We start from the raw sequence: 26,390 nt of genomic DNA on the forward strand, positions 1-26,390 counted from the left end.
GCCAACAACTGGTTTACACTCAATGACTTGAAAATGACTCCAAATTGACTTACCAGATCACAGTCAATTCATATTATTAATACTAACGTTCCAACCTAGAAGTGATCGGCGCTGGCAGCCTGGCGGGCGTACGACGTGTAGGTTTTTTTTTTTTTACACCTCTGTTAGTGTTACCCCCACGCCCTTTCAGTCATCCTAGGGAAACCATCACCCTATGTTCCAATTTGATGCCTATGGGAGGCCAGTGTTTATGAAAATCAACTGAAGGGTAAATTTCACGACATATTTGAGTCGATAATGACGATTTTTGTATTAATATTTGTCAGAATTATAACTCTTGTTTGTACATACCCCGTGTGAGTACTACTGGGAGGATAAACTTTGAGGCTAAGGTTTGTTTTTTGTTTTTAGCGTGGGGGGAAAGGGAGGAAGGGTAAAGGAAGTAAGGAAGGAATGGAAGGAAGTGAAAGGAAAAGGAGAGGAATCGGAACAGATGGTAAAAGGAAGGCGAGAGGGAGGGCAGGAAGGGTCACTAGCCACCGATAGCATAATGCAGGAGGAAGGATAAGCCCCCTCCACACACACACACACACACACACCCAAGACCCTTTCATTATGATCACGCAGCCCCGCCACCCCACCACTACTATACATGGCATCAGGTGAAAGTAGACAGATGTAAAAAAAAGCAAATTGACTTTTTTCTCGCTGCTCCTCAAAAAAATATAATGATTCATTTAAGTGTTAGATGTGTAGTGGTGTGTAGGTACCGGGTGTATAAGGAATACAGGTACACAGGTAAGACAGGTACACAGATGCATAGAGAACACAGGTACACAGATTACACAGGTACATAGAGAATACAGGTACACAGGTAAGACAGGTACACAGATGCATAGAGAACACAGGTACACAGGTAAACAGATAAGACAGGTGTACAGGTAACACAGGTGCATGGAGAACACAGGTACACACATGTCATACAAGCAAATAAACAGGTAACGCAGGTGTTGTTGGAGAAGAATTTTGATGAGTGTTGGCGAATTTAGTCTTGTTGTAGGAGAAATCTGATGCTGGCGTAAAAAATTTGATGATCTTGTTGGAGTTGATGATTATGTGTGAGAGGTTGTGGGACTTATTTAACAGTCATTGTTTTTCTATCATTAAATTCAACACAGATTTAGTTCAGGGAAAAAAAATCTGGTCTACTAATGGGAGCTTAAATTTTGGTCTATTTTTTTTAGTCGATTTCCTTCCAACATCTTTATATAAATGGACGAGGATTTGCAAGTCTTGTGTATCGCTCTTACAGTTTAGTTAATAGTCTGGGAGCCGATTTAATGGCAAAATGTAGTTAATGAAGGGAAATTGGTAGTTTTTGGAGACAGTAATCTGACGTTTCCGAGAGCTGTAGGAACAAACATTAAGTGTAATTTTGGCCAGTTATGAACAATCAATCACTTAACAGTTATGAACAATCACTTAACAGTTATGAACAATCACTTATTATGTTCGCCACAAATAATGTTGGTTTTTTTAAGGTCGAATTTAGTACAACTGAGTTGCTGGGATTGGTAATGTTGGGGGAGGTGTGAGGAAGGAGGGGTGAGGGGTGAGGAAGGAGGTGAGAGGGTGAGGAAGGAGGGAGGTGAGGAAGGAGGGAGGGAAGGGAAGGAGGGGGGTGAGGGGGGAAAGGGGGAGGGACAGAGGAATTTGTGTAACCAAAGATATACAGTTTGTCAATAATGTGAAGGAGATTAAGAGAAATGATGAGAGACAGAGAAAGAGTGAGACAAGAGGAGTTACAGAGAGGGCTGAGAAAGAGTGAGGGTGAGGGGAGTAGGAGAGAGAGACAGTAGAGAGAGATGATGAGAGACAGAGAAAGAGTGAGACAAGAGGAGTTACAGAGAGGGCTGAGAAAGAGTGAGGGCCAGGGGAGTAGGAGAGAGGCAGCAGAGAGAGATGGTGAGAGACGGGGAATTGAGAGACAGCCAGGTACGAGAGAGACGGGATTAGAGGGAGTAACAGAGAGAGAGAGAGAGAGAGAGAGAGAGAGAGAGAGGGCAAGAGACAGCAAAAACAACAGCAAAGTCCTCACTACCGCGTTTTCTCACCACTGGAAAACGGAAAAAAAACCCACCACACAGTAATTATTTTCTTCTGAATAAGTCATTAGTGTAAATTGATTCCTTAACTGATCTTTGGCCTCGTTAGTACCCGTTTTCTTTCACTACTTCCCACTTTTTGTTAATTCTCGCTTTCTTTAACTAATTTACAGCGTTTTCTTCCCGTTTTCTAACCTTCTCGTGGTCAACCTCTTATGGTATTTCAAGTTTTTTTTTTTGGGGGGGGGGTCGTTCATTGGCTCGTGTAATGTATATATAATCTTTATAGTCTCTTCATAGGTTATCTTAGCTCCTCCACTGGGTCTCCTGCTATCCTCTAATATAACATAACTGGATTGAACATTATTGACGACACTACTAACTCAACCGTTTCACTCACGCGCCTAACCTTCCCTATACACACACACACACACCTAACCTAACCTAACCTAACCTAACCTAACCTAACCTAACCTAACCTAACTTAACACAAGTCTCACGTACTCAAATATACAACTAAGTACAAATTAATAAATATATTTTCTTAGATATATAATTTCATCTCAGAAATCTAGCAATATAAAGAAATATATTACGTTAAAAAAAATCTGTTTCTCTATTAAATTCTTTGTTAAATTAAATGTCTAAATTTAGTAAATACTTTTCTACCACTGAGAATGACTCGGTAATCAGATACGAACTCGCTTGAAATCTAAGTTAAACTCGCAGAATTTCTAAAACCTGCTTTATTGAACTAGATATTAATGTTATAATGTATTAGTACGTTTCAAAAACTATGGTCTTTAAAATATTGATGTTATAATGAATATACAACTAAGACCATTTAACACATTCGCTATATAGGTCATCAAATACTCCTAGTCATCAATAATTAGAAATTAAGTGAAATTCATCTCCTTAGGCAGAGCAAAACACGTTTACTAATGAACAACTCCAGAGGAAAAAAATAGATTTGTAAGTGGCGGTAACAAGTTCCTAGTCTTGTATTGATGATGTAATTTCCCGCCAAAAATAGCATGAAACTTGGGTCTATTCAATTATTTTATTTATGAATGATGATAATGATGAGGATGATGATAATGATGAAAATGATGAGGATGATGATAATGATGAGAATGATGAGGATGATGAGAATGGTGAGGACGAGAATGATGATAATGATAAAAATGATGATAATGATGAGGATGATGATAATGATGAAAATGATGAGGATGATGATAATGATGAGAATGATGAGGATGATGAGAATGGTGAGGACGAGAATGATGATAATGATAAAAATGATGAGAATGATAGTGATGATAAGGATGATAATGATGAGGATGATGAGAATGATGAGAATGATAAGAATGATGATAATGATGATGATGATGAGGATACTGAGAATGATGATAATGATGTGAATGATAAGAACACCACAGACAGCCAGAGTAATAAACGAGGAAATAATAAAACGGATAAAAACACACAAACACAAACCAATAATAATCTAATAAATGAATAAAAAAAAGCAAATTTGGACACTGATACACAAAGTAACAAGAAAAAAAAACAAAGACAAGAGAAAAACAAAAACAAAAATTAAAATCTCTTCAATATCCAGTTCTAGAAATTTCTAAAACATCCGATAAAAATAATTAGTTATTTTTTAGGCATATAACTTAAACCTCACCTAAATTTACCTTCTATTAAAAACCTGACGCAACATTCTCACCTGTGATATTAATTAAGTTTATTTACCTGTCTCGTTAATAGTAAATAATCTTCGTTGTTAAATTAATAAATAGTACATCTGATAACGTCTCGCTTCACGCCAATTGATTATTAAAAAAAAAATACGACTTTTTTTTTTAACTGGTTTTATAGTTAATTTATTCAATGATAGTAAAAAAAATTAAAAATAAAAGCCTTCTGGGGCTTTTATTCGTTATGTGAAGTATCAATAAATAAAAGTCGTTACGTTCTTCAAGGTTAATGTTGTGCTTTTGCTTTTTGTTTTTATTTCCGTGTTACCATGTACTCATAACATAGTACTCACAGTATCGTAGTTATAACATGAAAGTCATAACATTGTACTCACAACATCGTACTCGCAGGCATGTAGATGGTAAACGATACAATGGCTGATGATGATGGGGGGATGTGGCTTCTGGAAGTGGTATAGCCTCTCTCTCTCTCTCTCTCTCTCTCTCTCTCTCTCTCTCTCTCTCTCTCTCTCTCTCTCTCTCTCTCTCCCTCTCTCTCTCTTTTCTCTTCCTTTACTCCCTGTTTCATATCTACCTCCTATATTCCCCCCTCTCCCTATCCACCCCATTACCTCTTCTTCACCCTCATGCCCCTTCCATCAGCGTTTCACCTTCATCGCCCTACCTCTTTACCCCCCCTTCCTCTCCCACAACCCCTCAGTCATCACCTTCCCACCTCTCACACCTCCCCTCCATCTCCCATTCCTTTTCTCACCTCCTTCCATCACCCCTCTACCCTTCCCTCACCCCTCTCCCCCCTCCCCTACCCCTCACCCCCCTGACGTGGCCAACTTTGCACAAGGCTGCTGATGGTCAAGATAACATCTGCTAGTTGGAGCTTCACATCATATCCACTTAAGATAAATTATAATATAATTATATATGATTACCTCCAGCTCGACCTGGTATGATGCCGGGCAAAAACCGGCTCCCAGGGAACTACCGGGCCCTCACCCGTCCCTCACTGGCCCTCACCCGTCCCTCACTGGCCCTCACCCGTCCCTCACTGGCCCTCCTTGCATCCCCTCACTGGCCTCACCGTCCATCACTGGCCCTCACCCATCCCTCACTGGCCCTCACCCATCCCTCACTGGCCCTCATCCGTCCTCACTGGACCTCACCGTCCTCACTGACCTCATCCGTCGTCACCCCGCCCCTCACTATTACATCTTACCCACCCTCTGGCCCATGCCGTCCTTCACTGGCCTCACCTCCCCCTTACCCACCCTTCCCCTCTTCCCCTCCTAGCCCACCCTGACCCCTCCCTTACCCCTTCTCTGTCCCTCCCAGCCACCCCTCACCCCCTTTACCTCTTCATCCACCCTCACCCTCTCTAGCCACCTCACTAAGCCCACCCCTCCACCGCTACCACTCCCTAACCCACCCTCACCCTTACCACTCCCTAGCCACCTGCCCTTTACCCCTCCCTAAGCCACCTCTCACCCCTCCTTCCCTACCCCTCACCCCGCCCCCACCCTCCCTAACCCACCCCTCACCCTTTACCACTCCTAGCCCACCCTCACCCTTTACCACTCTAACCCACCCCTCACCATTTACCCCTCCCCTAGCCTACCCCTCATCCCTTTACCCCTCCCTAAACCACCTCACCCCTCTCTAGCCCTCCTCACCCCCTCCCCTAGCCCCACCCTCAAACCTTTACCCCTCCTAGCCCACAAAATTGCCCCTCCTTCACCCCACCCCTCACCCCTTTGTCCCTCCCTAGCCCACCCCTCCACCTCCCCTTCACCCCCCTCCCCTCCCTCACCTCATTCCTCATTAAAAACAGTCACGTCTTGATACCATGCGTAGAAGGTATTTAATCATTTTTTTAAGTGTGTGTAATTTTTCCAGAAGCCTGATGCTCAGAGCGTCAACATGTCATTACGTTGATGTGAACAAATGAACTATCAATACTTGAGTAAATTAACTTTGTGCGTGTGTGTGTGTGTGTGTGTGTGTGTGTGTGTGTGTGTGTGTGTGTGCAGCAGGTGGCTGAAAATATACAAACTTACATGTGATTTAAACATAATGATATACGTTCAATACATTTACAGGACTGTACAGTACATAAATCAGGAGCTGTTTATTATTTTAACAATAGATGGGATGGTGCTATTCTTATTTCTATCAGTGCTGGCTCTTATGGGCTGAATTTTGTTGTAGTAGAGGACTGCTCGAGGTGGGCGAGGGACTGCAGGTGGCAGTAGGTGGCGATGATGAGGATGGTACAGTAGTCGACTGCCAAACCCTGCTAGTGCGTGGTGGTGGAGGTCACTGAGGGATGGCATTTGCAGTGTGTGTGTGTGTGTGTTATTTCTTCAAGTATTTGTGAATGTTATTTAAATGTTCATACTGTCTTAGAGGAATGACATACGCCTAACAATAGTAGTAGTAGTAGGCCCAATAGTAATAATAATAATGATAATAATAATAAAGGTAAAAGTAGCAGTAGGAGTACTAGTAACATAAGCACACGACCCACTACCAACAAACGGAACACAGCATTAACGTCAGCAACAAAAGACAGCACAACAGCAACAGGAACAAACGCAACGGGAGTAACAACAGCACAACAGCGACCACTAACAGCTGAGACCATGATAAACATAATTAACAGCACAACAATGACTCCAACAGCAATAAAAAAAGATTAAAGGCAGAGGTTACAGCAATTACAACAGCAGTTAACAGCAATAACAACTACAACAGCTAAAACCAATAACATCAACAACAACAAATAAAATAATAACATCAATAACAGCAGCTAACCGTAATATAAACAATAATAGCTTTCAGCAATAATAACAACAAAAACAGCTAACAATAATAACAACAGCAAGAATTAACAGCAATAACAATAGCTAAAAACAATAACAACAACAGCAGCTAACAACGGATATAACATACATGACATCAATAACAACAAAAATATCATCAATAACTGCAAAAAATAACATTAACAGTAGAAACAACAGCATTAACGATAAAAATAACAGCAATAACAGCAAATAACACAAGTAACCACAAAATAACACTAGTAACGACAGAAGTACCAGCAGTAACGACAGAAATAATGTGCAATAACAGTACTATAACAGTACAATAACAGCAAGAGAGGACTGGAGGGCGGGCCAAGACCCCTCGTTTCCTGCGGTAATTAATTGCTTCCTCCAGCAGTGTTTTATGAGTCCGGGTCGTAAAGCAATTCCCTTAATCGGAGATGACTTGATTAAGACCACCACCACCACCACCACCACCACCATAAGCTTCACTAAGTCGCTGCCCCACTCCCCTAGTTCCTCTTGACTTTCACTTTAATTACTCATTCTATTACGGTATATTAATTTTTATATACCGAGTCATAAAGAAAATAATTAATCAGGATTGGTTTTTGATTACTTTTTGTTATAGTTTCGTATGTTTGTTTATTTAAGATTACGGTGGTTATAGAAAAAGTAAGGAATTTCATGTCTCTTATTGTGAGTTTGTTTATCAAAAAGACAAATGATGATTAATTACATGATATAAGGAATTTTTACGTCATTTATAGTTCGGTCGTTCATGAATCCCTTATATTCTGTTTTTTAAGAGGATCTTAAGTCTATTCAAATTGGTAAATAATGATTTAATTCCCCCTTGGGTCTGCCGTCACGACCAGGCCATAACAACATCGGGTGAAGATCATTCCCAAGACGTTTTATGGCACAAATCATGCCATAAATTAATAAAAACCGACAAGGTAAATAAAATCAGGTAATGGCCTTAGCATTTGATAATTCTTCGCCTCTTCCAACAACTCAGCGGTTTTATTGCACTTAATTAAGATTTTTCGGAGGTTCTTGTCTCCTCGGCAGCTTGTAACGCTCACGGCAGAGGTTGTGTCGTATAACATTGTTGTGTAAAGTAACAGGAGGCAATTATGGTGGTGTCGGAAGCTAAGAAAATGAGCTTCGTAAAATCTAAACGAGGTGTCAGGGATAAAAACAAATTAATATTAGGAATGACCAACAACATAATAACAGGAGTTAAAATATAAGAACAAAAATAACACAAAAGAGATTAAAAATGTGGCATAAGAGGAAAAAACAAACTCGCATCGACGAAAAGTAAATAAAATAACTATAAGTGAAGAAGTGGAATTAGCGTCGAGGGAGCAATAAAAATACCACCAGGAGAGAAGAAACAATTAGGTGAGGGACATAAAAACACGACATCATATTGAACCAAAATAAAAACACATCAGGTAGGAGAGGAGGAGGAGGAGGAGGAGGACCAATAAAATCGTACACGAAATAAACAAAGTAGCACGAACGGTCAATAACAGTAAATAGAAACGCAATGACGACAATAAAATATCTTTGAAAAATAGAAACATGAACTTAATCAAGGAATGAACGCAATATTACACACTGATTAGGTGAGGTCAGTCCTAATGAGAAGACTGGACAAGGAAGTGGCAGATTAAAAAAAAAACTTCTCAGAAATAAACAAACTGAAATTTAATTCACGCGAAGAAGTTTTTGTCAATAAAGAACTATAAACCAAGTCAAATCCAATCAGACAATGAGCAAACATTAATTTTCAAGTAAGACAGTGGAGTGGCGTTTAGCACACTCATCTTGCTATCTAGACATTCTGGGTTCGATTCACGGAACAGATTGCATACAGACCTGGATATATTACAACAGCCGGTGGACGACGAAGTGTTCCAGGGTGATTGTTAGTCATTGTGGTGGGTGAGGTGTTGAGTGTTTGTGATATTCTCTGACACTGGGTGTAAACCAATTCTGAGTATACAGGTGTTGTGTTGGGGGCAGCTTCTACACTCACCTTAATACTGTGTTACACATATTTGCCAACTCAGGGTGTGGTCGTTGTGTGAGCGGCAACTTCTACACTTTAATCAACTGACCGGCTCAGGTGGGTGAAAGGCCAACCAGCCGCCCACATTACGAAGGCTAAATTACGAGCCACACAAATAAAATTACCCCAATTATATGAACTTCCTTATATATAAGTGAAAATTATCGCCCCCTCCTCCACCACAGTGTAACTAACAATAACTCGCAATAATAATGATAACAATGACAAAAACATGATAAAATTGACAGAGCTATTGACGATAATAACGATAACAATAATAAACATATATTAGTGACAATGAAAAGAATTTAAGGTCTTAGTTATTTTAAAATGGCAAATTACCAGAGAAATTACCAATGGTAAATTACCAATATACTCTATGTTATCATAGACATTTCTAACAGACAAGCACGAATTAACTAGCGGGAACTCTAACCATTATTTACTGACGGGGAAAAAATAACAGGAAGAACCCAAACAAAAACTCTCACAGTGACCCGGCCCCTCATACTACTGTAAAAACTCTCACAGTGACCCGGCCCCTCCTACTACTGTAAAAACTCTCACAGTGACCCGGCCCCTCATACTACTGTAAAAACTCTCACAGTGACCCGGCCCCTCATACTACTGTAAAAACTCTCTGACCCGGCCTCATACTACTGTAAAAACTCTCACAGTGACCCGGCCCCTCATACTACTGTAAACTTCTAACACTGACCCGGCCTCTCTATACTACTGTAAGAACTCTCACAGTGACCCGGCCCCTCATATTACTGTAAAAGCTCTCACAGTATTGGCCCCTCATACTACTGTAAAACTCTCTGACCAGCCCCTCATACTGTAAAACTCCACACTGACCCAGCCCCTCATACTACTGTTGATTACCGACAGAGGAGGCTTGGAGGTGGTGGGTCAGGTAGGAGTAGTGGGTCAGGAGGTAATGGTGTGGTGGGTCAGGTAGGGTGAGTGGTGGTGGGTCAGGAGGTAATGGTGATGGGTCAGGGAGGTGGTGGTGATGGGTCAGGAAGGGAGCCAGTGGTAATGGGTCAGGAGAGTAGTGGCAGTGGTGTCAGGGAGGAGTAGTGGTGGTTGTGTCAGGGGGGAGTAGTGGTGGTGGTGGAGTCAGGAGAATGGTGAGTGAGTAGTGGAGGTCAGGAGGTAGTGGTGGTGGGGTCCAGGAGGGAGTAGTGGTGGTTGTGTCAGGGAGGGTAGTGGTGGTGGTGGGTCAGGGAGGGTAGTGGTGGTAGTGGGTCAGGGAGGGAAGTGGTGGTTGTGATGTCAGGGAGGGTAGTGGTGGTAGTTGGTAGGGGTGGATGGTGGTTGTGGTGTCAGGGAGGGTAGTGGTGCAGTCAAGGACGATCATCAGTGGTGGTGGTGGTGGGTGAAGTCTATATATATACAACTGATCATATGAGTTAGTAACACAATAGTAAACAAACTTGTGATAGAGTAAACATTTATGAACTGTATCCCCTCGTCTCATGCAGAACTAGAATTCAGTATTTAGGGATCTGTCTGCCTGTCTGTCTGTCTGTTTGGCTATCTGTCTGATCATGGAACTTCCTTAAACAACGGTCGAAATTCAGAACGCAAAGAGGTAAATATTCTGTGGTGGAGCTGAGTTAAGAGAGCCTGACACCATTATATAGTCTTGACTTAGTAACATCAACAACCATCACACTCACTAGTCACTGTAAGACATCACTACTGGGCGCCTTGAGATACTGTAGTTGGAGGTCACTTGAAGTTACGTTCACAATGACGTCACAACAAAGATGATATTGCAATTATGGGGGAAGTTTAAGATTGTCTGTGTCTAAACACCCTTTACCACACAGGGAGGAGGGTGCCATCAACACACAGGGAGGAGGGTGCCATCAACACACAGGGGGGAGGGTGCCATCAACACACAGGGAGGAGGGTGCCATCAACACACAGGGAGGAGGGTGCCATCAACACACACGGAGGAGGGTGCCATCAACATACAGGAGGGAGGGTGCCATCAACATACAGGGAGAGGTGCCATCAACACACAGGGAGGAGTGCCAACATACAGGGAGGAGGGTGCCATCAACATACAGGAGGAGGTGCCATCAACACACAGGGAGGAGGGTGCCATCAACATACAGGGAGGAGGGTGCCATCAACATACAGGGAGGAGGGTTGCATCAACATACACAGGTAGGGTGCCATCAACATACAGGGAGGAGGTGCCATCAACATACAGGGAGGAGGGTGCCATCAACACACAGGGAGGAGGGTGCCATCAACATACAGAGAGGAGATGCCATCAACACACAGGGAGGAGGTGCCATCAACATACACAGGTAGGGGTGCCATCAACATACAGGAGGAGGTGCCATCAACATACAGGGGAGAGGTGCCATCAACACACAGGGAGGAGGGTGCCATCAACACACACAGGTAAGGTGCCATCAACATACAGGGAGAAGTGCCATCAACACACACAAGGGAGGGTGCCATCAACATACAGGGAGGAGGTGCCATCAACACACACAGGTAGGGTGCCATCAACACACAGGGAGGAGGGTGCCATCAACACACACAGGAGTAGGGTGCCATCAACATACAGGGAGGAGGTGCCATCAACATACACGGAGTAGGGTGCCATCAACACACACACAGGTAGGTGCCATCAACATACAGGAGGAGGTGCCATCAGCACACACAGGTAAGTGCCATCAACATACAGGGAGGAGGGTGCCATCAACATACACGGAGTAGGGTGCCATCAACATACAGGGAGGAGGTGCCATCAACATACAGGAGGAGGTGCCATCAACACACAGGGAGGGAGGTGCCATCAACACACACAGGGAGGAGGTGCCATCAACACACACAGGTAAGTGCCATCAACATACAGGGAGAGGTGCCATCAACATACAGGGAGAGGTGCCATCAACATACAGGGAGGAGAGTGCCATCAACACACACGGAGGAGGGTGCCATCAACACACAGGGAGGAGGTGCCATCAACACACACAGGTAAGGGTGCCATCAACATACAGGGAGAGGTGCCATCAACATACACAGGTAGGGTGCCATCAACACACACGGGTAGGGTGCCATCAACATACAGGAGGAGGGTGCCATCAACACACACGGAGTAGGGTGCATCAACATACAGGGAGAGGTGCCATCAACATACACGGAGTAAGGGTGCCATCAACATACAGGGAGGAGGGTGCCATCAACATGGGAGGAGGGTGATCAACACACAGGGAGGAGGTGCCATCAACACACAGGGAGGAGGGTGCCATCAACACACACAGGAGTAGGGTGCCATCAACAATACAGGGAGAGAGTGCCATCAACATACAGGGAAGAGTGCCATCAACACACAGGGAGGAGGGTGCCATCAACACACAGGGAGGAGGGCGCCATCAACACAGGAGGAGAGGTGCCATCAACACACAGGGAGAGGGCGCCATCAACACACAGGGAGGAGGGCGCCATCAACACACAGGGGAGGGTGCCATCACACACACACACGGAGTAGGTGCCATCAACATACAGGGAGAAGTGCCATCAACATACAGGGGAGGAGGGTGCCATCAACAAACCTGGAGTGAGGTGCCATCAACACACACGGGTAGGGTGCCATCAACACACAGGGAGGGTGCCATCAACACACAGGGAGGAGGGTGCCATCAACAAACACAGGTAAGGGTGCCATCAACAAACAGGGAGAGGTGCCATCAACACACACAGGTAGGGTGCCATCAACATACAGGGAGGAGGTGCCATCAACAAACACAGAGGTAGTGCCATCAACAAACAGGGAGGAGGGTGCCATCAACACACAAGGGAGAGGTGCCATCAACACACACAGGTAGGGTGCCATCAACATACAGGGAGGGAGAGTGCCATCAACATACAGGGAAGAGGTGCCATCAACACACAGGGGGAAGAGGTGCCACCTACACACAGGAAAGAGGGTGCCATCAACACACAGGAGGAGGGTGCCATCAACACACAGGGAGGGTGCCACCTACACACAGGGTAAGGAGGGTGCCATCAACACACAGGGAGGAGGGTGCCATCAACACACAGGAGGAGGGGTGCCATCAACACACAGGGAGACCCACACAGGGAAGAGGTGCCATTAACACCTCAGGGAGCCACACAGGGAGGAGGGTGCCATCAACACACAGGGGAGGAAGGTGCCATCAACACACAAGGATGGAGACACACAGGAAGAGGGTGCCATTAACACACACTCAGGGAGCCACACAGGGAGGAGGGTGCCATCACAACACACAGGAGAGGTGCCATCAACATACAGGGAGGGAGGGTGATATAACATACAGGGAGGAGGGTGTAATACCAGGGGGAGGTGCTATTAACACACAGGGAGGTGTGCCATAACGTGCAGGGGAGGAGGTGCCATAATACACAGGGAGGGAGGGTGCTATCACACAGGGAGGAGTGTGCCATCAACACACAGGAGGAGGTGTAACAACACACAGGGAGGAGGTGCCATAACACACAGGGAGGAGGTGCTATCAACACACACAGAGAGGGAGGCACACATGGAGGTGTGCCATCAACACATAGGGAGGCACACAGGGAGGAGTGTGCCATCAGCACATAGGGAGGCACACAGGGGAGGGAGGGTGCCATGAACACACAGGGAGGAGGCAGACCCCAACAGCAAGGGTCTGGGGGAAGCAAACATACATCGATAAACTCACGGGTGGGAGCTGAGAGAGGAAGCACAGAAGGGGAAGCACAGAGGGAGGGGGAGAAGCACAGAGGGAGAGGGGGAAGCACAGAGGGAGGGAGGCCTGGGGGAGAGCGGGAGCAGGGAAGCCTGGGGGAGGAGGCACAGAGGGGGGAGGCCTGGAGAGGAAGCACAGAGGAGTACAGAGCAGGGAAAGCACAGAGGAGGGAAGCACAGAGGAGGAGGGGGCTGAAGGAGGAGCCTGAGAGAAGGGAGCACAGAGGGAGGAAAGCACAAAGAGGGAGGGAAGCACTGAGAGAGGGAGCCTGGGGAGGGGGGGAGCACAGAGGGAGGGGAAGCACTGAAAGAGGGGCGCAGAGGGAGGGAAGCACAGAGGGAGGGAAGCACAGAGGGAGGCAAGCAGAGGGGAGGCAAGCACTGAGAGAGGGGCACAGAGGAAGCACAGAGGGAGGAAGCGGAGGGAGGGAGAGAACACAGGAGGGAGCACTGGGAGAAAGGGAGCACAGAGGCACAGAGGGAGGGGAAGCACAGAGGGGGAGGGAGAGCCACAGAGGGAGGAAGCACAGAGGAGGAACCAAAGGAGGGAGGGAAGCGAGGGAGAGAGGAGGAAGCACAGAGGGAGGGAAGCTGGAGGGAGAAGGGAGCGAGAGGAAAGCACAGAGGGAGGGAAGCACAGAGGGAAGCACAGAGGAGGGAAGCGGAAGGAGGAAGCACAAAGGGGGAGCCTGGGGGGAGGCTGGAGGGAGAGGGAAGCACAGAGGGAGGGGGAAGCACAGAGGGAGGGAAAGCACAGAGGGAGGGGGAAGCACAGAGGGAGGGAAGAACAGAGGGGGAGGGAGAGAGCACAGAGGGAGGAAGCACAGAGGAGGAAGCACAGAGGGAGAAAGCACAGAGGGAGGGAAGCACAGAGGGAGGGAAGGAACAGAGGAACACAGAGGGAGGAGAAGAAGAGGAGGAAGGCACAGAGGAAGCAAGGGGAGGGAAGCACAAAGAGGAGGGAAGCCAGACAGGACAGGGCACAGGAGGGAAGCACAGAGGGAGGGAAGCACAGAGGAGGGCGGGGGAGGGAGCCGGAGGGGGAGGGAAGCACAAGGGTAGGGAAGCACAGAGGGAGAGGGAAGCATGGAGGGAGGAAGCACAGAGGGAGGGAAGCACAGAGAGAGGGGAGGCACAGAGGGAGGGGAAGCACAGAGGAGGCACAAAGGGAGGAAGCACAGAGGAGGGAAGCACAGAGGAGGGAAGCACAGAGGGAGGGAAGCACAGAGGGAGAAAGCACAGAGGGGAGGGGGAAGGGGGCAGAGGAGGGGAAGCACAGGGAGGGAAGCATAGAGGAAGGAACACAAAGAGGAGGGAAGAACAGAGACAGTAATGCACAGAGGGAGGAAGCATTGATGGAGGAAACATAGAGGAGGGAAACACAAAAGAGGAGGGGAAGCACAGACGGAGACAGGGGCACAGGGAGGGAGGCAGGGCAGCCTGGAGGGGGAGGGAGGCACAGAGGGCAGCACAGAGGAGAGAGGGTGGCACAGAGGAAGGGAAGCACAGAGAGGCACAGGGGAGGGAGGCACAGAGGAGGGAAGCACAGAGAGGAGGCACAGAGGGAGGGAGGCACAGAGGAAGGGAAGCACAGAGGGAGGGAAGCACAGAGGAAGGGAAGCACAGAGGGAGGGAGGCAGACACACGGGGCGCGGACAAACAAGTCAGTGGCAGGGCAATAGAGAATAATTGAATTAGCATATGATTACCACAACGACTTCTCATAAAACTGTTGTGAGAGACAATAAAAGCAAATTGAGAGATGGACTCGGCATTCGTAATGAGGTGAAGGAGGTCTTACACCCCTCACCTGGTTCCTTCTCCTCATTCTGGTACTAGTCTCCTCCCATCTTCACCCCAATTCTTCCTTCTCTTCTTCTCTTCTCATTTTCCTTCCTCTTCTTCCCTTTCGTCTCATATTGTTCCGTTATCTCTTAAATAGTAAGGAAGGTTGAGCTAAACATTTATCTTCTCTTTCAATGTTTCCAATTCTTAGCCATCAAAGTGAGAGGAGATTTGCTGTCTTAGAGTCCATCAGTCCGTCAGTCCATCAGTTCGTCAGTCCATCAATCCGTCAGTCCATCAGTCCGTCAGTCCATCAGTCCGTCAGTCCATCAGTCCGTCAGTCCATCAGTCCGTCAGTCCATCAATCCGTCAGTCCGTCAGTCCATCAGTCCGTCAGTCCGTCAGTCCATCAGTCCGTCAGTCCATCAGTCCGTCAGTCCATCAATCCGTCAGTCCATCAATCCGTCGATCCGTCAGTCCATCGTCCGTCAGTCCGTCAGTCCATCAGTCCGTCAGTCCATCAATCCGTCAGTCCATCAATCCGTCAGTCCGTCAGTCCATCAGTCCGTCAGTCCATCAGTCCGTCAGTCCATCAGTCCGTCAGTCCATCAATCCGTCAGTCCATCAATCCGTCAGTCCGTCCAGTCCATCAGTCCATCGTCCGTCATCAGTCCGTCAGGTCAGTCAGTCAGTCGTCAGTCATCAGTCCGTCAGTCCGTCAGTCCATCAGTCCGTCAGTCATCAGTCAGTCCATCAGTTCATCGTCCGTCAGTTCATCAGTCCGCCAGTCCATCGTCCGTCGGTCATCATCAGTCCGTCGTCCATCAGTCATCAGTCCATCAGTCCATCAGTCCGTCAGTCCATCAATCCGTCAGTCCGTCAGTCCGTCAGTCCGTCAGTCCATCAGTCCGTCAGTCCATCAGTCCGTCCATCAGTCCGTCCATCAGTCATCAGTCCATCAATCCGTCAGTCCATCAATCCGTCAATCATCAGTCCGTCAGTCCATCAGTCCGTCAGTCCATCAGTCCGTCAGTCCATCAATCCGTCAGTCCATCAATCCGTCAGTCCGTCAGTCCATCAGTCCGTCAGTCCATCAGTCCGTCAGTCCATCAGTCCGTCAGTCCATCAATCCGTCAGTCCATCAATCCGTCAGTCCGTCAGTCCATCAGTCCGTCAGTCCATCAGTCCGTCAGTCCATCAGTCCGTCAGTTCATCAGTCCGTCAGTCCATCAGTTCATCAGTCCGTCAGTTCTATCGTCAGTCCATCAGTCCGTCAGTCCATCAATCCGTCAGTCCATCAATCCGTCAGTCCGTCAGTCCATCAGTCCGTCAGTCCATCAGTCCGTCAGTCCATCAGTCATCAGTTCCATCAGTCCGTCAGTCCATCAGTCCGTCAGTCCATCAGTCCGTCAGTTCATCAGTCCGTCAGTCCATCAGTTCATCAGTCCGTCAGTTCATCAGTCCGCCAGTCCGTCAGTTCATCAGTCCGCCAGTCCGTCAGTCCATCAGTCCGCCAGTCCATCAGTCCACCAGTCCGCCAGTCCGTCAGTCCATTATCGTCTATAACAAATCTCAAAACACCCAAAACAAAACCCAAACTTATATATATCCTGAACCCCCATAAACACTAAATATACCTTTCGGAAATATAACCTATATGGCGTCTCCCTTAATTTGCATAACTCATGACTTTCAAGATCAAACTATCATATGAAATCTAACTCACAAACCAATACATATATCCAGATGAAAAAAAAAATAATAAAAACTTTACAGTAATTGAATATCAAGATAAAATAAGCCTGTTATTGAAGACGTGGCAAATAGTACGTATAAAATAAATTAACCAATAAAATTAAAATGGTGATGTTGCTCTTCCTTGCCATCTATTGCCACATACTTGATAATAGTAAGAACACTAAACACAGGTTATATATCTGTATGAGAAGCTCCTATTAGGTTGGGTTACGACCACAAGGACATCATATAAATAAATAATTCACATAAAATATATATAACTCTGTATCCCCTCAGGCTAAACCACACTGTTACAATTCTTAGTTATATTAAATTTTTAGTATATTATAACTACATAAGACCAGTTTAGTTATGGGTTTTTTTATAGTCTGGTTACAAGTATAATATAATTTGTACTCTGTGTGATATTATCCTAAAGAACAGTATAAGATTATTTAATATTACACGAACGAGTAATATTTTCTGCTTTAACTTCACAGGTTTATACTCTTGCCTGACACACTGTAGGGAAAGTGAGCAGTGGTGTTGTTACGGACACTCCTTGTGGTCCCCTTATTGAGTTAAGCTTTAGGGAAATTAATATACAAATAACAGAGAGATAAATAAGATCAAATGATAACATGAAAGTGTAGGAATTCAGACAAAAATTAGTAGACAAATAAGACAAACAATAAAACAAGAATAAGTAGTTAAATAAAGCAAAAAATGCTAAGAATAAAAATATGGACAAAAGAAAAATTACAATTCATACATCTGTTTCCATCTTACGACAATAATAAACCCATGGCGTTAAGGCAGACACCAGTGACCTCCTTCCTCAACTTAAACCTTATACCTGTCATTAACTTTAAAACCTATAGTCTACATCTATTTAGCACAGGTGTTTATAATATATATATCTGAGTAATATAAACCGTGTTACTATTGTCTGCACTAAATAAACCACCACTCAAATACAGTGTTCATTAAAATTCTATCTCCAAGTTTAGAGAAATACTCGTAGCCTGTCTAGATCTTAGGAGCTTTCTCTACCTAGTGTGTGAGGTGTAAAGTCATTGTTCCTCACTGTTTTATTGCCAGGGTTTTTATATACGGGTTATACACATAGTTGGTCATCGTTAACTCTGTGTTAAATATTTACAACAAGAATATCTATATCACTGTTGTTTGTTGTTGTTCGTTAGTCTCTCGTGTTGTTCGTTAGTGTTCGTTAGTCTCTCGTGTTGTTCGTTAGTGTTCGTTAGTCTCTCGTGTTGTTCGTTAGTGTTCGTTAGCTTCTCGTGTTGTTCGTTAGTGTTCGTTAGTCTCTCGTGTTGTTCGTTAGTCTCTCGTATTATTCGTTATTGTTTGTTAGCTTCTCGGTGTTCTGGTCCCGGATGTTGCTTCAGGCTGTCTGGTGATCATGGTGTGCGTCTTCAGGATAACCAATGTAACCTTCAGGTATAAGGTATAGAAAACCATTATATTAAACATCTCATAAAAGAGGGACCAGTACATCTCCTTAGGGTACTACACTCTTCCTCTATACAGTAAGATGGACTTTGGGAGTCTGCACCATCTAATGCCACACTCTTCAAACACGATCCTGAAATCACCTCGGGAAATGTAAAGAATTCAACATGGCCTCGTAGCATCTGAACTCTCATCGGAAGCCCCTTTTGTGTCAGGAATTAGTTCAAAGGCGCCTAACGATATCCAATGCAGCGACACGAGTAATTTTGGAGTCGTGAGGTGCCTGGTGCCACATATTTGTGAGGATTAACAGGTCATCGGCAGCAATGACCTCTCTTAAAATATTAAACTGTACCGGGTATATCATTCATGTGTCATTTTTTATCAAGGAAATTATTTTAGTCACCATCTGGAATATTTTTGTACTTGTTAATTTCTGTTCGACCCTTTCTTTTTTGTGAACTGGAAACTCTCTCTCTCTCTCTCTCTCTCTCTCTCTCTCTCTCTCTCTCTCTCTCTCTCTCCTTCCTCAACCCTTCTCTCTCCCGCGTAACCCAGTAAGTGATCTCCCTCTATTTAGCCTTAGATTGTGTCCCAGTCCGAGCAGCAGGAGGTGTTGTGGTGGTGGTGGTGGGCCGTCCAGGAGGTCCCACCCACCACCCGGTGTTTCTTTAAGATTTCTCTGCCCTTATTTCTCTCTCTTTCTGGAAAAAAAACCCAGAATATATCTTTTTGTTTTATCCAGTTACAGTAGAGTCTTAATGCAACTTGGACGCCATTTTATCACCCATTTACATTTCGTATCTTGGATGAGCCAATTTAAGTTCTTTCTCTTGGGGGAAAAATTTATCTCAGGGTCTTCAAGATCGCAGGACCTGGCCGAGCCTATGAGGGATAGACTCCATTACACGCCTGTCTTTCCACTGTACGATTATTAGGCCCAGAATCTGGTCCATAGGCCTAATTATTTCCATGGGGTTGTTAAGCAGGAGGTAATGGATAGTTCGGAAGAGTCAATGGCGGTAATTCCGTGAGATCACCTCATGTTCGTCATTGTCACGGGGGCGATGACTAGAGGGTGTGGTCGCCATAGGCTGGGTCTGACCGGGATGATGTGGCCATGGGGAGGTTGGGGTGGGCTTGGAATAAATGTGGTGCCATAAGCTAGTAAAAAATACTGAAGTGGCCTGGCCATGGCGTGGTTGTAGTGACAATATTTTTTTTCTGACAAGAATGAAAATGACACTGAGTGTGACTGGTGGCCATGACTGGGTGTGACGAGGCCTGGCTGGCCACAGATAGAATGGCCCCGACAATCGAAATGGCCGTGAGGGTTTGGATGTCTTAAACTGTCACAGGTTGGGTGTGGCGAATGGGAGGTGGTCTCAGGCTATGTGTAACAAGGGTGGGGTCGTCACAGGCTAGGTGGTGGAGGGCGGGGTAGTCTCAGGATAGGTGAGGCGAGGGTGGGGTAGTCTTAGGATAGGTGGGGAGGGTGGGGTAGTCTTAGGATAGGTGTGGGGTGAGGGGTGGGGTCACAGGACAAGTGGAGTGAGGGGGGCCGTCACAGGACAAGTGGAGGAGGGTGGGGTCGTCACAGACTGGGTGGGAAAGGGGTGGTCTTGGATAGGGTGGCGGGAGGGAGGGATGGTCTCAGGATAGGTGAGGCGAGGTAGTCTTAGGATAGTGGGGGAGGGTGGGGTAGTCACAGGACAAGTGGGGTGAGGGGTGGGGCCGTCACAGGACAAGTGGGTGAGGGTGGCCACTGCAGACTGGGTGGAAAGGGTGGGTGGTCTTGGGATAGGGTGGCGGAGGGCGGGGTAGTCTCCCAGGATAGTGAGGCGAGGGGTGGGGTAGTCTTAGGATAGGGGTGGGGAGGGTGGGGTAGTCACAGGACAAGTGGGGTGAGGGGTGGGGTCGTCACAGGACAAGTGGAGTGAGGGTGGGGTCGTCGCAGACTGGGTGGGAAAGGGTGGGGTGGTCTTAGGATAGGTGGCGGAGGGAGGGATGGTCTCAGGATAGGTAGGAGATGGAGGGATGGAATCAGGATAGGTGGGGAGGGCGGGGTGGTCTCAGGATAGGTGGGGCGATGGTGGGGGAGGGGGACGCAGGTGATCATGGCGGCTGTAGACCAAGACATGAAGGTAGCCGGAGGTAAAGTTGGTCTGTGGTGAAAGAGGCCGTGAGAAGTGGCTGTCAGTAGTGCTGGGTGGAGGCAGAGCGGCGGAAGTGACCAAAGGTGGAGGTGGGCAGTGGCTAGACGTAACTAAAAAAGGTGGATTACGATCAAGAGGTGGAAGTGGCCGGAGGTTACCAGCCAACCAAAGATGGAAGTGGCTGCTACAGTGTTGATATGATGATAAGGGAACGGGGAACACACGGAACGCTTCACTATGCTACACGTAACTTCTCCTTTATTTTCTTACAGTCTTTTTAAAGTCCCAGCTGTCATGTCAACCCTCACAGTAGTGCGTATCGAGCATAACAAGTTGCAAGAGCTCAACACACTCACCGGGAATGTCGCTCTGGACTGCAGTTGCAAAAGTTAACAAGGCTTGAAACCAATTTGTCACGAGTAATTTAATCAACACATTACCTCTTGTTGTGGGTTTTGACCTGGGGATGAAGTTCAGTTCCCTCCCTCCCTTACTAAATCAAACAAGCTGTTTGATGAGACCGGATATGATTTAGTGAGTTTTTCCCTCCATACGAAATAACAGGACACTGCCTCGTTCCGCACACCTTGTGGGAAAAGTTTCAGATTATAATCTGTGGAACAGCGAACAAGTGTAGCCAGGGTGGGGGTGATTACCTGGTGGTACAGGAAGGCCATACACAGGTGGCCGCCCCCCCTGTCGTGTCTGGCAACACTGATTGTCACCCAGGGCTGCCAACTTTACGGTGATCACCCTGGTTAATACCTCCCATAATGCACCTCTAGCGGTGATGACACTAATGCTAGCCACTCTTATGACCGTCATTAAGCTCATTTACTGACGGTTATCCGCAGCCTCCCAGCCACTAAAGGCGGGGAGGACGTGAGGAGACCTGTGATTGGTCACGGAGTCCGGCTACCGGGTATTTAGCCGGACTCCAAGCGTAGCCGTACGTGTCTGGCAGCTTAATGTGAGATGAGGTGGTCTAGTAAGGTCACGTCACAGTGTTGTTGCGTGGTTACGTCAATGTTGTGTTACGTGCCTATGTCACACCAATACTTGGTCACATTACACTCGTCACAGTATACTGTGGTCAACTGGTGGTGAGCGGATGTGTCGCTGGTAGTCACACTAAGCGGGGGGGGGGGTGGCTGGAGCACAGGTTTCCTCGGAGTCAGTTAACGTTGTACAGAACACAAGCGGCGCCGACTTAACACATAATCATTATACTTTCCTGAAATTGACGCTCAAAATTTCTCGCCCTGGTGCCTGCTGTCTCGTATGAAGTTGGAATAATGACAAATTACTCCCCCATTTGTACTCATTCCTGTAGTTTTTCTGTACTGTGTAATTATCTAAGCAGGAAGAAGTTAATATAATCACGACAGAATAATGGAGAATTATAAAATTGATAATCAGGTACAAATTACCTTAAATTGCCGAGTACAGAGCTTCATTTCCCGTCGGTGGTCCAAGTATCGAAATAAGCGTCACTTCTGCCCCGAGGAAACGTTAATAATTATGAGAACAAAACAAGTTTATAATCGTCTTGTTTAATCTTACTCAACAAGGTAGAAAGAGACACCGTAATTTGTACACGACACCGAGGCCCTCAAGTTATCGGAATGAATGAAGTGTATGGGACACAGTCTGAAGCCCGTTATAAGGTGACAACACAGTGATCGGGTACTGTGAGCAGCCATGGTGTGTTATATGCTCACCCGGACAAACTGTTTTCAAAATTCCAAACATCTGTGATTGAACACGACGGGAAGCTTTGTGGTGTGGTAAGCTGACACAACCAGTGTGCCCCGTGCGTGGTCGGTCCGCTGTCCCCCGCCGTGAGGTATCCGCGGTCGAGACTGGCCCAGGACTCCCTGAAGACTCCCTGAGAGCTCCTTAGGGGTTCCTCAGGGGCCTGCCGTGGAACAAGGAGCCCCGCTGAGCACTGGGGGGAGAAACATGCTCCCCGCAGCTTTCCCCTTGTCCGCGGGATGTGGGAGGGAGGAGGAGGCAAGGGCAGCAGGATACTGTAGAAGCTCACAAGTTTTGACATGAGAACATCAGGAAGATCGCGGATTAACAAGATATTAATATGAAAGAATAAACCCGGAAAAGAGTTCTGCAAACCCGATAATATCATAACATACGAGAACCAGGAGACTTAAACAGTGTAGACCCTCGGGTAGATAACTAAGAGAGAGAGAGAGAGAGAGAGAGGCACAAATATAGCTGTCTGGCGGAGATGTACATGTACAGTCATCAGAGGTTGGCATGCCTGGGAACCTAAAAGTCAAAACAATAATAAAAGTGGAAATAACATCCCAAGAGTATGATATATATATATATATATATATATATATATATATATATAATATATATATATATATATATATATATATATATATATATATATATATATATATATATATATATATATATATATATATAAGAACATAAAAACAAAAGACTGAAGTAAACGCTGGAAAAATGGTGGCAGTTGAAGGATTACATAACAGATTTCTGAGCACGTCTTATATGAGGCAAATTCTTCTTTCCTAACATCATCAAGCGGCCACAGCCTCGAGCCTTTAACGCATTTACTACTCTTTCTTTTCTCTTTTTTTCTTTACGTATAATGACGGAGCAACAGGAAAATAAACACATCACTCTCGAGTCTGGAGAAGTTTACCCTCAGGAGTAAGAAATAGTTGACAGTAAAGAGAGCGAGAGAGAGAGAGAGAGAGAGAGAGAGGTAAGTTTGAATTCCGCGGTCTTGTTGGTATGTGTCGTCATTATACAGTGGTCGGGAAGGAATAACACCATCAAACAGTAACAGTACGCATTATGTACCTGAACAAACTATTAACCTCTGTAATGTATTGTTGTTTTCAAAGATGACCAAACAGAAGACGTTGTAGAGTTTAATCCTTTACTCTTTGATGTTGAACCTACAGTTATATAATTACCCAGACATATAATCCAGGTATTATAACTAACAATGACGTGGAGACTCGAAAAAATGGTCATCGTTCAGCCTCGTTCAATCACCCAGGTGTGTAATATGATAACAGGTAAATAATACGTAAATCCCAGTGTTATATCGGACTAGTCGTGTGAAATGACAGGACTTGTGTCAGGCTCCGGCAACAGGTGGTACTTACTAAGCTGCAGGACCGTGCGTGTGTGTGTGTGTGTGTTGCTTCTCCATTTACATTTGTACAGTATGTATTTTCTTGACTCAGCTCACGCACTGGGTTGATAGTTTGTGAATGGTTATGAGTTCCAGTTATCACGGCAGTTTCTTCCTCTTCACAGTTTCCTTTCAACATTACCTGCGGATGCGGGCTGATGATGCATCATTTATTTTTACCAAGTTAATTGGCGAAAATTTGACAAGGTTCTTATTTTGTCGATTATTTTGTCTTTGTATTTCCTTCGTTCTACCGGTATATGTACAGGGAGCCTTGGGGATCTGGGAAACCCAGCGTAAAACGATTCCTGAAGGTTATCCCCAGAAGTCTAATAGTTTTAGTGGAAATCAGCCAAGTCACAGCCGTAAGGCAGGACGGTTGAGTGAGTCAGGGTGTACACAGGAAACATAACCTGCAGGTTAACTCCTGCAGGATCACCGACTATGAACCAAGGCGTTGCTACACATTAAGTCGCCGCAAACCATTTGATTATAAAGAATCAGAGATCATGGCCTCACTGTTAGGGATCACAGAGGATCACATTCTAACTTCAAACAGAAAACGGATTAGGATTATTAAGACCAATGTTGATGGGTAAGAGAAAAGCTCAGTGTAAACACAACGTTGCTTGGCTGTCTCATACTCCCCACTGTTATATTTAATCATTATTATATTTTGAATTTTGAATAAACCAAATCATTAGTTCCACTACATTACTTCTTATGGTGTGGCCTGGAGTCTGGTCATCACAGGGAAGACTACACCATGACGTAACCACTACTGTATGACGTTAACTATACGAGCATAACTTTATATACATGTACACAAAAGTGGGTCCCGTAGGTATAGTACTGAGCCTTCACTTACCCATTCCCTGTTGGATGGTCTGGTCTCGTGATGCCCTGGGCGCGAGCCAGCGGCCCTTAGGATAGGAGGCGAGCACTGTGCCCACTCGACCGCCCCACGCCCTGCAGGTATAAACGGTTATACAAATTAATTGATATGTAGGCATAAATTCATACAGTATATGCGTACATAGATCTGTGTACATATTGATATAGTATAAATACTTACATGGATTAGAAAATATACTTGCATTCACCATACACATAGGTTAATAGACATACAGGTAGTCTTACGTTCACACGTATTGACTGTTACTGGTACAGTACAGGTGAGCCCCGCCATCACTAGAAGCATCTCATTACCCACCTCAGCCGCGCTAGAGGCGTCTGGCGGCGTGTTATCTTATTGTCTCTGATTTTCTTTATATCTTTACTTCTGTACATACATTACCTCAATAATAAATACAATAATATAGTTGTAACAGAGCAGTACAGCGGTAAATCTCAACACGCCTGACACTGTTAACGACCAAAGATCAAAGATACACTGTAGAACAAAGAGAGAGACACGGCTGGTAGTTAACACAAAATACGGGGTGTCCATAAAGACTCGTGCAAATTACACGAGTTATTTTATAATACTATATGTTTGTATAGGTAATACCTTATGTATATACTACCTATACTCATTATATGCAATATTATAAGTTTATTACCAGTATCTGTAAATATACTATTATGACACATGTGTACGTAGCATTATCTGTGTCAGGCGTGTGATTCTTTTCCGGACACCCTGCACTGTACAGTATATAAACCGTACTGTATGTTCCGGAAGGTTTAAAGACCAATACTCCGATTTCATAACACGTCACGGTTTTGTTTTTTTCAAATGCATTATGGGTCGACCGAGGGGATACACTTTATGATATCTGAGAGTACACCATACAAACGTCTCTCCCTAGACCATCACTACAATGAGTAACGTCTTGTATTTTGTTTACATGTATGACGTCATGGTGGCGTAGAGATATTCAGTGGAGTACAGACGAGCCAGGTGTTGACTATTTCACCATGAACCACCCCGTCCAAGATGTTTATCACGTAGTTGAGAGGTTGTATAATGTGTAGCATGTCAGGTGTACAGTACATTAAGACACCCACTAACACCTGCCCCTCGAGGACTCTAGTGTGACTGAGTGATAGACCACCACCATAATTACTAAATAACTGTGGGAAGGAGACCACCAACATAACTACCATAATTCTCACGACAATGCTATAAGGCCTGGTTAAGAGAACAGACTCCATCACTAAACCCACCATAATTACTAGGTTTTGTGGACAGGGCCACACACACACACACACACACACACGGTCACCACCACAAAGACTCATCACGAAGAGTTTGTATATACGAGAGATATTGTTTAGCAGCTGTTTAACACAATCACGTGAGTTAAGTCAGCGTGAAGCATAAATAGTGAGATGTCTTCCATTTATCTGGATTATTATAAAGTATCAGACTTAATTAAACTTGTTCTACCTCATACACCTGTGACTTTAAGTACACTGACAAGACTAATAAAGTTTAGGGTAGTATGTCCATCTCAACTCCACATCGGATAGATCCACCGCGATAGACTTCCCTGCGATAGATTTGCCCACCGATAGATTTGTTCCACCTCGCGATAGATTTGTCCACCTCGCGATAGATTTGCTCCA

This window comes from Homarus americanus, unplaced genomic scaffold (genome assembly GCF_018991925.1).
Source record: "Homarus americanus isolate GMGI-L3 unplaced genomic scaffold, GMGI_Hamer_2.0 scaffold25483, whole genome shotgun sequence".
Classification (NCBI taxonomy): Eukaryota; Metazoa; Arthropoda; class Malacostraca; order Decapoda; family Nephropidae; genus Homarus; species Homarus americanus.